Source organism: Heterodontus francisci, chromosome 25 (assembly GCF_036365525.1).
Source record: "Heterodontus francisci isolate sHetFra1 chromosome 25, sHetFra1.hap1, whole genome shotgun sequence".
Classification (NCBI taxonomy): Eukaryota; Metazoa; Chordata; class Chondrichthyes; order Heterodontiformes; family Heterodontidae; genus Heterodontus; species Heterodontus francisci.
In genome coordinates, this window is record NC_090395.1 from 69030737 (window position 1) to 69044374 (window position 13638).

Sequence of the window (13638 nt, forward strand, 5' to 3'; positions counted from 1 at the left end):
CTTGTTATTCAACAAGTGAAGAGCAATTTCTCTGGGCCTGCTGCCCTTGTTTGTTGTCTCACGCGACCTCCTACCAACAGTGTCATCTAGACAAAACACAAGGAGGGTGCGGAGGTCAGACATTATCATGAAGTATCCCAAGGAACAACATCATGTGTTTCTTCCCCTGGCCACCCAGCTCACTGCTGCTGAGTTTGAGTGTAGAGACGAAGCCATTGTTTATCAGCTCCATGACATTTATGGACAGTAATTCATTCAGCAGGCAGGCAATGCAATCCTTCTCCCAGCTGTCACTCAGGAGGACCACAGTCCAGTGCAAATAGACAAACGTCCACACGTCACTATCTTAGACTCGGCTTTGTGGAAGTTGCCTTTTGACCTCTTCTCTTTAAAATGTGTTTGAGCCAACATTTGGACCAAAACTAAGGTTTAAAGCAAAGGGAGGAACAGTGAGAACAAACTGATCACAAAACATGCTGTTCGAAGCTAATAAGGATCCCAAAAGAACGGTAATTTAGAAACGTTTCAAGGTAAAGAGTATACATATTGAAAACAAAACCAAATAAAATGATATTGACTGCCCTGTTCCAGGTAGCTGAAGTGAACTGCTGTATCGGGAGAGAGGAAACTTCGCTCTCACTGTAGAGGAAGACTCCCATTCTCATTCTGACCAGTAACACTGGGTGTCAATAGAGCACATCCTCAATCCGAGCAGTAAATCTGGGTGGAGATGAGAACGCATTCTCAGAATGCACAGTAGATGCAGGTGTGGAGAATAGACGTCCATTTCAAGGACCATGCCTTGAGCTTTGGTGGTTTTAGCTGGAAAGTTCAAGGATTGCTTTTAAGCAAACATGATAGTTGTAGCAGGAGAGCATAAGAACTCTCCGGGAGTGGGTGGGTCTCTGACAGCGCAGCACTCCTTCAGTACTGCCCCTCTGATAATGCAAAACGTGCTCAGTACTGCCCCTCTGACAATGCAATGCTCCCTCAATACTGCCCTGCCGACAGTGCAGCACTCCTTCAGTACTGCCCCTCCAACAATGCAGTGCTCCCTCATTACTGCCCCTCCGATTGTGCATCAGTCCTTTATTACTGAACCTCCAACAATGCAGCAGTCCCACAATACTGACCATCTGACGTTCACTCATACTGTCCTTCCAATATTGCAGCCCTCAGTACCGCCCCTCTGACAGTATATTCCTCCTTCAGGAGTGCCTTTTTGACAAGCAACACACCCTCAGTACCACACGTCTGAGAGTACAGCACTCCCTCAGTACTGACTCTCAGACAGTGCAGCAGTCCCTCAATACTGATCATCCAACAGTGTGACACTCTCTCAGCACTGCCCCTCCAACAGTGCAGCACTGTCTCATTACTGGCCCTCCAACAATACAGCGCTCCCTCGGTACTATCCTCCAACAATACAGCACTCTCTCAGAATTGACCGTCTGACAGTACAGCACTCTCTCAGTACCAACCCTCCAACATTGCAGCGTTCCCTCGGTACTGACCCTCTGACATTGCAGCCTTCCCTCAGTACTGACTCTCTGACAGTGCAGCAGTCTCTCAGTACTGTCCCTCTGACAGTGCAGCACTTTCAGTCCTGACCCTCCGATAGTGCAGCACTCCCTCATTACTGTCCCTCTGACACTCCAGCGCTCCCTCAGTACTGTCCCTCCGACAATGCAGCGTTCCCTTAGTACTGACCCTCTGACGGTGCAGCATTCCCTCAGTACAGACCCTCTGACAGTGCAGCGCTCCCTCAGCACTGACCATCTGACAGTGCAGCACTCCCTCAGTACCGTCCCTCTGACAGCGCGGTATTCCCTCAGTACTGACCTTCTGACAGTGCAGCGCTCCCTTAGTACTGACCCTCCGACAGTGCAGCACTCCCTCAGTACTGTCCTTCCAACAGTGCAGCACTCTCAGTACTTACCCTCCAGTAGTGCAGCACTCCCTCAGTACTGTCCCTCCGACAGTACAGCATTCTCTCAGTACTGTCCCTCCGACAGTACAGCATTCTCTCAGTAATGACCCCCTGACAGTGCAGCACTCCGTCAGTACTGTCCCTCTGACAGTGCAGCATTCCATCAATACTATCCCTCTGACAGTGCAGCACTCCCTCAGCACTGACCATCCGACAGTGCAGCACTCCCTCAATACTGTCCATCTGACAGTGCAGCACCCCCTCAGTACTGTCCCTCTGACAGTGCAGCACACCCTCAGTACTGTCCTCTGAGCGCGGTATTCCCTCAGTACTGACCTTCTGACAGTGCAGCACTCCCTTAGTTCAGACCATCCGACAGTGCAGCACTCCCTCAGTACTGTCCCTCTGACAGTGCAGCAGTCCCTCAGTACTGTCCCTCTGACAGTGCAGCGCTCCCTCGGTACTGTCCCTCTGACAGTGCAGCACTCCCTCAGCACTGACCATCCGACAGTGCAGCACTCCCTCAGTACTGTCCCTCTGACAGTGCAGCATTCCCTCAATACTATCCCTCTGACAGTGCAGCACTCCCTCAGTACTAATCCGACAGCGCCCTCTCAGTATTGTTCTGGGAGGATTATGTGCTGAAATCTCTGGAATTGATTTTGAACCTCTAACCATCTGACTCAGGTGCAAGACTGTGAGACTGTGAGACTGAGCCCTGACTGGCACTGACCAGCGGCTAATGCGGGGACCACGCAAACTTCCATGAGGAGGTCTCAACCCTTTGTCTATGTTTTTAAAAAATGCATTTAAACCACTCATTTATTAAGGTAGCAGAAATTTACCAATGCCTAAAATATGGTTGGCACACAGAGAGATTTTTCCCTCTGGGGGAGGGAGTTCAGGCTGACCTGTGTGGTAAGGAAGGAGGAGCTGTGATCAGCACAATGCGACTTCCTCTGGGGAGAAAACAGAGCAAACCTGCTCCACAGGAAGCTGTGAGTTTAATGACAGAAACTTCAACTCTTCACTAATTGAAAAAGCACCAGATCACATCAGCAAACACGATTGCAACAGCTCACTCGCTGCAACAGGCCTGTGCAACACTTTGGTGCTGTCTGCTTTGTCGGGGGTTCTGGGTTTGTAAGCACTGAGGATCGCAGATTCATTCATTTCAAATCCATCCATAGCCTCGTCCTTCCCTATCACTGTAACCTCCTCCAGCCCAACAACCCTCCGAGATCTCTGTGATCCTTTAATTCCTGCCTCTTGCGCAATTTTCAATGATCCACCACAAGCGGACATGCCTACAGCTGCTATATAAATGCAGATTGTTGCTGTTATAGAGTCATAGAGTTATCCAGCACAGAAACAGGCCCTTGGGTCCATCTCATCCAGAGCACAATTAATCACTCCATCCCAACAATAGAAAGGGTAGGTCACACAGGGGTCCTGCTCCGGACTGCTGTCCAGTGACCTATGACCCCACGCACACACGCCACCTCACCCCTACCCTACCTAGAACCATAGAATAGTGCTACACAAAAGGAGGCCATTTGGCCCATCGAGTCTGTGAAGAACAATTCAGTCAGTCTCACTCCCCTGCTCTTTCCCCATATTCCTGCAATTTTTTCTCCTTCAAGTATTTATCCAACACCCCTCCACCCCCCCCCCCCCCCATGAAGACTACTATTGAATCAGTATTGAGAACCACCTGATTAGGTTATGCATTCCAAATCCTAACCACTCTGCTCCTACCCTTTCCTTCCAATTTGTAATTTCTTTTCTTCTACGACTTCCTCTACATTCCACCCCATCCAAACCTCCACCTCTGCTCCACCATTTGGCATCACTGATGACAATCAAAGCATGGGCCCTGGGACCGAGAGCTCGGTTTGCATTTACGCCCAGAGACTCAGGTAATCTGGGTGCAAACTAACTGCACGGCTTAAAAAGAACGGGTGAATTATGATGTGTGAGAGAGTTGCGCACATAACTACAAGACATCCAAGTCTCCTCAATATTTTGTGGCCATCCATCAAAGCCTCCCCCTGAAGAAATCTCCATCCACAAACCTGGCCACGCCACTGACTCTCAAATGCGAGATTCCTCTAACTGCGCTTGCTCAGCTGGAAAGAAATTAATTCTTCTGATGTTTTATTGCAACTTCGTGCGCATTTAAATAATTTATCCTCACTGAGAGTGGCTCTGCATTTTCTGTTTCATCTAAAGCATCGGTAGAAGTCACATTAAAAATTGAAAAGCTTGAGGAGTTTCGAAAAATCAAAAGTAATCTCATTGAAATGTATAAAATTCTTCGAGGGTTTAACAGGGTAGATGCAGGGATGATGTTTCCCCTGACTGGAGAGTCGAGAACGAGGCGTCACAGCCTCAGGATAAGGAGTTGGCCATTTAGGACTGAGATAAGGAGAAATATCTTCACTCAGAAGATCGATATTCTTTGGAATTCTGTACGTCAGAGAGCTGCGGGTGCTCAGTCATTGAGTATATTCAAGAATGAGATTAATAGATTTCCAGACACAAAGGGAATCAAGGGACATGGGGTTAGGGCCAGGGTTTGGCACCAACATGTTGCACCACGGACATTTGACAAAATTATTCACTTAGCCATGGACACGGGTGCAATTAATTTGTATATAAAGTGTATAGCCAACCTAATGCCATTAAAACACAGTCCAATTCAAAATGTATTTCTCCCTATTGAGTGAGACACCTGGCATTGTCTTCGCCATTTGCTCTAGTTGTACTTACTAACCTCTTGTGTGGGACCTTACTGAACGCCTTCTGAAAATCCAAATACACCACAGCTACTGGTTCCCACCTATCTAATCTGTTAGTTATGTAGGATCATAGGAACTAGGAGCAGGTGTAGGCCATTTAGCCTGTCGAGCCTGCTTCGCCACTCAAACGAATCATAGCTGATCATCTAGTTCTACACCACCGGGTTCCCGAGCTTACAGTCGCTTTGCCATTTCAACACCAACCCCCTGCTCTCATGCCAATATTTCTGTCTTTGCCCTGCTCCAGTGTTCCAGTGAACATTAACGCAAGCTCGAGGAGCAGCACCTGATCATTCGATTAGGCACTCTACAGCCTTGCGGACTCAACATTGAGTTCAATAACTTCAGAGCCTGACTGGCCTTTTAAAAATATTTTTATATTTTTATTTTGTTTTATTTAGTTTTTTAACCATGTGCCTGTTTTTCATGTAGTCAGAGCTGCTCATTATTCTGCTATTAACACTCTCTCCGGACTAATGCTTTGTCTTTCACCACAAGCATTAACACTCTCTGCCTTTGTCCCAGGACAGCTTTGTTATTTAATCTCTCCTAGGCTCTGCCCTATCACACCCCTTCCCTTTTGCTCTCTTCCCCATCACCTCCCTGCCCCAACCCCTTTCACTGGCTTAAAACCTAATTATTTTCTAACCTTTGCCAGTTCTGATGAAAGGTCACAGACCTGAAACGTTAACTCTGCGTTTCTCTCCACAGATGCTGCCAGATCTGCTGAGTATTTCCAGCACTTCCTGTTTTTATTTCAGATTTCCAGCATCTGCAGTATTTTGCCATTATTCCCATATACTGGTTGCCATTACACCTTCTCTGCATTTTACTGAACAACTCTACACATTCCCTACGTGTTACTGAAAGACGGCAGAAATTTCCCATGTTTCACTGAGAGACTGTACACCTTCACTATGTTTTACTGAAAGACTGTACAACTTCACTATGTTTTACTGAAAGACTGTACACCTTCCTTATGTTTTACTAAAAGACTGTACACCTTCCCTATGTTTCACTGAGAGACTGTACACCTTCACTATGTTTTACTGAAAGACTGTACAACTTCACTATGTTTTACTGAAAGACTGTACACCTTCCTTATGTTTTACTAAAAGACTGTACACCTTCCCTATGTTTTACTGAGAGACTGTACACCTTCATGATGTCTTACTGAGAGACTGTACACCTTCACCATGTTTTACTGAGAGACTGTACACCTTCCCGACATTTTACTGAGGGACTGTCCACCTTCATGATGTCTTACTGAGAGACTGTACACCTTCCCGATGTTTTACTGAGAGACTGTACACCTTCCCTGTGTTTTACTGAGAGATGGTACACATTCCCTAAGTTAGTGAAAGACTGTCCACCTTCCCGATGTTTTACTGAGAGACTGTACACCTTCCCTGTGTTTTACTGAGAGATGGTACACATTCCCTAAGTTAGTGAAAGACTGTCCACCTTCCCGATGTTTTACTGAAAGACTGTACAACTTCACTATGTTTTACTGAAAGACTGTACAACTTCACTATGTTTTACTGAAAGACTGTACACCTTCCTTATGTTTTACTAAAAGACTGTACACCTTCCCTATGTTTTACTGAGAGACTGTACACCTTCATGATGTCTTACTGAGAGACTGTACACCTTCACCATGTTTTACTGAGAGACTGTACACCTTCCCGACATTTTACTGAGGGACTGTCCACCTTCATGATGTCTTACTGAGAGACTGTACACCTTCCCGATGTTTTACTGAGAGATGGTACACATTCCCTAAGTTAGTGAAAGACTGTCCACCTTCCCGATGTTTTACTGAGAGACTGTACACCTTCCCTGTGTTTTACTGAGAGATGGTACACATTCCCTAAGTTAGTGAAAGACTGTACACCTTCCCGATGTTTTACTGAGAGACTGTACACCTTCCCGATGTTTTACTGAGAGACTGTACACCTTCCCTGTGTTTTACTGAGAGATGGTACACATTCCCTAAGTTAGTGAAAGACTGTACACCTTCCCGATGTTTTACTGAGAGACTGTACACCTTCCCTGTGTTTTAATGAGAGATGGCACACATTCCCTAAGTTAGTGAAAGACTGTACAACTTCCCGATGTTTTACTGAAAGACTGTACACATTCCCTACGTTTTACTGAGAGATGGTACACCTTCCCTACGTTTTACTGAAAGACTGTACACATTCCCTAAGTTACTGAAAGACTATACACATTCCCTAAGTTATTGAAAGGCTGTACACCTTCCCTAAGTTACTGAAAGACTATACACATTCCCTAAGTTATTGAAAGACTGTACACATTCCCTAAGTTACTGAAAGACTATACACATTCCCTAAGTTATTGAAAGACTATACACATTCCCTAAGTTATTGAAAGGCTGTACACCTTCCCTAAGTTACTGAAAGACTATACACATTCCCTAAGTTATTGAAAGACTGTACACATTCCCTAAGTTACTGAAAGACTATACACATTCCCTAAGTTATTGAAAGACTATACACATTCCCTAAGTTACTGAAAGACTGTACACATTCCCTAAGTTACTGAAAGACTATACACATTCCCTAAGTTATTGAAAGGCTGTACACCTTCCCTAAGTTACTGAAAGACTATACACATTCCCTAAGTTATTGAAAGGCTGTACACCTTCCCTAAGTTACTGAAAGACTATACACATTCCCTAAGTTATTGAAAGGCTGTACACCTTCCCTAAGTTACTGAAAGACTATACACATTCCCTAAGTTATTGAAAGACTGTACACATTCCCTAAGTTACTGAAAGACTATACACATTCCCTAAGTTATTGAAAGGCTGTACACCTTCCCTATGTTTTACTGAAAGACTGTACACATTCCCTAAGTTACTGAAAGACTGTACACATTCCCTAAGTTATTGAAAGGCTGTACACCTTCCCTATGTTTTACTGAAAGACTGTACACATTCCCTAAGTTACTGAAAGACTATACACATTCCCTAAGTTATTGAAAGGCTGTACACCTTCCCTATATTTTACTGAAAGACTGTACACATTCCCTAAGTTACTGAAAGACTGTACACATTCCCTAAGTTATTGAAAGGCTGTACACCTTCCCTATGTTTTACTGAAAGACTGTACACATTCCCTAAGTTACTGAAAGGCTGTACATCTTCCCTATGTTTTACTGAAAGACTGTACACATTCCCTAAGTTATTGAAAGGCTGTACACCTTCCCTATGTTTTACTGAAAGACTGTACACATTCCCTAAGTTACTGAAAGACTGTACACATTCCCTAAGTTATTGAAAGGCTGTACACCTTCCCTATGTTTTACTGAAAGACTGTACACATTCCCTAAGTTACTGAAAGGCTGTACATCTTCCCTATGTTTTACTGAAAGACTGTACACCTACCCTATGTTTTACTGACAGACAGTACACCTTCCCTATGTTTTACTGAAAGACTGTACACATTCCCCAAGTTACTGAAAGGCTGTACATCTTCCCTATGTTTTACTGAAAGACTGTACACCTACCCTATGTGTTACTGACAGACTGTACACCTTCCCTACATTTTACTGAAAGACTGTACACCTTCCCTACGTTTTACTGAAAGACTGTACACATTCCCTAAGTTACTGATAGACTGTACATCTTCCCTATGTTTTACTGACAGACAGTACACCTTCCCTATGTTTTGCTGAATGACTGTACACCTTCCCTACATTTTACTGAAAGACTGTACACCTTCCCTACGTTTTACTGAAAGACTGTAAACATTCCCTAAGTTACTGATAGACTGTACATCTTCCCTATGTTTTACTGACAGACAGTACACCTTCCCTATGTTTCACTGAAAGACTGTACACATTACCTATGTTACTGAAAGACTGTACACCTTCCCTATGTTTTGCTGAATGACTGTACACCTTCCCTACATTTTACTGAAAGACTGTACACCTTCCCTACGTTTTACCGAGAGACTGTACACCTTCCCGCCTTTTTACTGACTGTACAACTTCCCTACGTTTTACTGAGAGACTGTACACCTTCCCTACATTTTACTGAGAGACTGCACACCTTCCCTACGTCTTTCTGAGAGACTGTACACTTTCTCTATGTTTTACTGAAAGACTCTACACCTTCCCAACGTTTTACTGAGAGACTGTACACCTTGCCTTCGTTCTGATAGATTGTACACCTTCCCTACATTTTAGTGAAAGACTGTACACCTTCCCTACATCTTTCTGAGAGACTGGACACCTTCCCTACATTTTACTGAGAGACTGCACACCTTGCCTACGGTCCTGGTAGACTGTACAAATTCCCTACGTCTTTCTGAGAGACTGTACACCTTCCCTGTGTTTTAGTGAAAGACTGTACACCTTCCCAACGTTTTACTGAGTGACTGTACACCTTCTCTACGTCTTTCTGAGAGACTGTACAACTTCCCTAAGTTTTACTGAGAGACTGTACACATTCACCATGTTTTACTGAGAGACTGTACACCTTCCCTACATTTTACTGAGGGACTGTACACCTTCCCTGTGTTTTACTGAGAGATGGTACACCTTCCCTAAGTTAGTGAAAGACTGTACACCTTCCCTATGTTTTGCTGAATGACTGTACACCTTCCCTACATTTTACTGAAAGACTGTACACATTCCCTACGTTTTGCCGACAGACTGTACACCTTCCCTATGTTTTACTGAGAGACTGTACACATTCCCTAAGTTATTGAAAGACTGTACAACTTCCCGATGTTTTACTGAAAGACTGGACACATTCCCTAAGTTACTGAAAGACTATACACATTCCCTAAGTTATTGAAAGACTATACACATTCCCTAAGTTATTGAAAGGCTGTACACCTTCCCTATGTTTTACTGAAAGCCTGTACACATTCCCTATGTTTTACTGAAAGGCTGTACATCTTCCCTATGTTTTACTGAAAGACTGTACAACTTCCCTATGTTTTACTGACAGACAGTACACCTTCCCGATGTTTTACTGAAAGACTGCACACATTCCCGAAGTTACTGAAAGACTATACACATTCCCTAAGTTATTGAAAGGCTGTACACCTTCCCTATGTTTTACTGAAAGACTGTACACATTCCCTAAGTTACTGAAAGACTATACACATTCCCTAAGTTATTGAAAGGCTGTACACCTTCCCTATGTTTTACTGAAAGCCTGTACACATTCCCTATGTTTTACTGAAAGGCTGTACATCTTCCCTATGTTTTACTGAAAGACTGTACAGCTACCCTATGTTCTACTGACAGACAGTACACCTTCCCGATGTTTTACTGAAAGACTGTACACATTCCCTAAGTTACTGAAAGACTGTACACATTCCCTAAGTTATTGAAAGGCTGTACACCTTCCCTATGTTTTACTGAAAGCCTGTACACATTCCCTACGTTTTACTGAAAGGCTGTACATCTTCCCTATGTTTTACTGAAAGACTGTACAGCTACCCTATGTTTTACTGACAGACAGTACACCTTCCCGATGTTTTACTGAAAGACTGTACACATTCCCTAAGTTACTGAAAGACTATACACATTCCCTAAGTTATTGAAAGGCTGTACACCTTCCCTATGTTTTACTGAAAGACTGTACACATTCCCTAAGTTACTGAAAGACTATACACATTCCCTAAGTTATTGAAAGACTGTACACCTTCCCTATGTTTTACTGAAAGACTTTACACATTCCCTAAGTTACTGAAAGACTGTACACATTCCCTAAGTTATTGAAAGGCTGTACACCTTCCCCATGTTTTACTGAAAGACTGTACACATTCCCTAAGTTACTGAAAGGCTGTACATCTTCCCTATGTTTAACTGCAAGACTGTACACCTACCCTATGTTTTACTGACAGACAGTACACCTTCCCTATGTTTTACTGAAAGACTTTACACATTCCCTAAGTTACCGATAGACTGTACATCTTCCCTATGTTTTACTGAGTGACTGTACACGTTCCATATGTTTTACAGAAAGACTGTACACATTCCCTAAGTTACTGAAAGGCTGTATATCTTCCCTATGTTTAACTGAAAGACTGGACACCTACCCTATGTTTTACTGACAGACAGTACACCTTCCCTATGTTTTACTGAAAGACTGTCCACATTCCCTCAGTTACTGATCGACTGTACATCTTCCCTATGTTTTACTGACAGACAGTACACCTACCCTATGTTTTACTGACAGACAGTACACCTTCCCTATGTTTTACTGAAAGACTGTACACATTACCTATGTTACTGAAAGACTGTACACCTTCCCTATGTTTTGCTGAATGACTGGACAGCTTCCCTACATTTTACTGAAAGACTGTACACCTTCCCTACGTTTTGCCGACAGACTGTACACCTTCCCTATGTTTTACTGAGAGACTGTACACATTCCCTAAGTTACTGAGAGACTGTACACATTCCCTACATTTTATTGAAAGACTGTAAACCTTCCCTACATTTTACTGAGGGACTGTACACCTTCCCGATGTTTTACTGAAAGACTGTACACCTTCCTTACATTTTACTGAGGGGCTGTTCACCTTCTCTACATTCCTGAGTGACTGCACCCCTTCTCTACGATACTCACAGACCGTACAACGTACCTAGGTTTTACTGAGACGATAAACCTTGCGTATGTTTTACGGAAAGGCTTTACACCTTCCCTACGCTTTTCTGAAAGACTATACATCTTCCCTACGTTTTACCGAGAGACTGTACACCTTCCCGCCTTTTTACTGACTGTACAACTTTCCTACGTTTTACTGAGAGACGGTACACCTTCCCTACATTTTACTGAGAGACTGCACACCTTCCCTACATCTTTCTGAGAGACTGGACACCTTCCCTACGTTTAACCGAGAGACTGTACACCTTCCCGCCTTTTTACTGACTGTACAACTTCCCTACGTTTTACTGAGAGACGGTACACCTTCCCTACATCTTTCTGAGAGACTGGACACCTTCCCTACATTTTACTGAGAGACTGTACACCTTGCCTACGGTCCTGGTAGACTGTACAAATTCCCTACGTCTTTCTGAGAGACTGTAGACCTTCCTTACGTTTTAGTGAAAGACTGTATATCTTCACTACATTTTACTCAGAGACTGTACACCTTCCCTGTGTTTTAGTGAAAGACTGTACACCTTCCCAACGTTTTACTGAGTGACTGTACACCTTCTCTACGTCTTTCTGAGAGACTGTACAACTTCCCTAAGTTTTACTGAGAGACTGTACACCTTCCCTGTGTTTTACTGAGAGATGGTACACCTTCTCTAAGTTAGTGAAAGACTGTACACCTTCCCTACGTTTTACTGAAAGACTGTACACATTCCCTAAGTTATTGAAAGACTGTACAACTTCCCTATGTTTTACTGAAAGACTGTACACCTTCCCGATGTTTTACTGAAAGACTGCACACATTCCCGAAGTTACTGAAAGACTATACACATTCCCTAAGTTATTGAAAGGCTGTACACCTTCCCTATGTTTTACTGAAAGACTGTACACATTCCCTAAGTTACTGAAAGACTATACACATTCCCTAAGTTATTGAAAGGCTGTACACCTTCCCTATGTTTTACTGAAAGACTGTACACATTCCCAACGTTTTACTGAGTGACTGTACACCTTCTCTACGTCTTTCTGAGAGACTGTACAACTTCCCTAAGTTTTACTGAAAGACTGTACACATTCCCAACGTTTTACTGAGTGACTGTACACCTTCTCTACGTCTTTCTGAGAGGCTGTGCACCTTCCCTATGTTTTACTGAAAGACTGTACACATTCCCTAAGTTACTGAAAGACTGTACACATTCCCTAAGTTACTGAAAGGCTGTACATCTTCCCTATGTTTTACTGACAGACAGTACACCTTCCCTATGTTTTACTGAAAGACTGTACACAATCCCTAATTTACTGATAGACTGTACACCTTCCCTATGTTTTACTGAGTGACTGTACACATTCCATATGTTTTACAGAAAGACTGTACACATTACCTATGTTACTGAAAGACTGTACACCTTCCCTATGTTTTACTGAAAGACTCTACACCTTCTCTATGTTTTACTGAAAGACTCTACACCTTCCCAACGTTTTACGGAGAGACGGTACACCTTCCCTATGTTTTACTGAGAGATGGTACACCTTCTCTAAGTTAGTGAAAGACTGTACACCTTCCCTACGTTTTACTGAAAGACTGTACACATTCCCTAAGTTATTGAAAGACTGTACAACTTCCCTATGTTTTACTGACAGACAGTACACCTTCCCGATGTTTTACTGAAAGACTGCACACATTCCCGAAGTTACTGAAAGACTATACACATTCCCTAAGTTATTGAAAGGCTGTACACCTTCCCTATGTTTTACTGAAAGACTGTACACATTCCCTAAGTTACTGAAAGACTATACACATTCCCTAAGTTACTGAAAGACTATACACATTCCCTAAGTTATTGAAAGGCTGTACACCTTCCCTATGTTTTACTGAAAGACTGTACACATTCCCAACGTTTTACTGAGTGACTGTACACCTTCTCTACGTCTTTCTGAGAGGCTGTACACCTTCCCTATGTTTTACTGAAAGACTGTACACATTCCCTAAGTTACTGAAAGACTGTACACATTCCCTAAGTTACTGAAAGGCTGTACATCTTCCCTATGTTTTACTGACAGACAGTACACCTTCCCTATGTTTTACTGAAAGACTGTACACAATCCCTAATTTACTGATAGACTGTACACCTTCCCTATGTTTTACTGAGTGACTGTACACATTCCATATGTTTTACAGAAAGACTGTACACATTACCTATGTTACTGAAAGACTGTACACCTTCCCTATGTTTTACTGAAAGACTCTACACCTTCTCTATGTT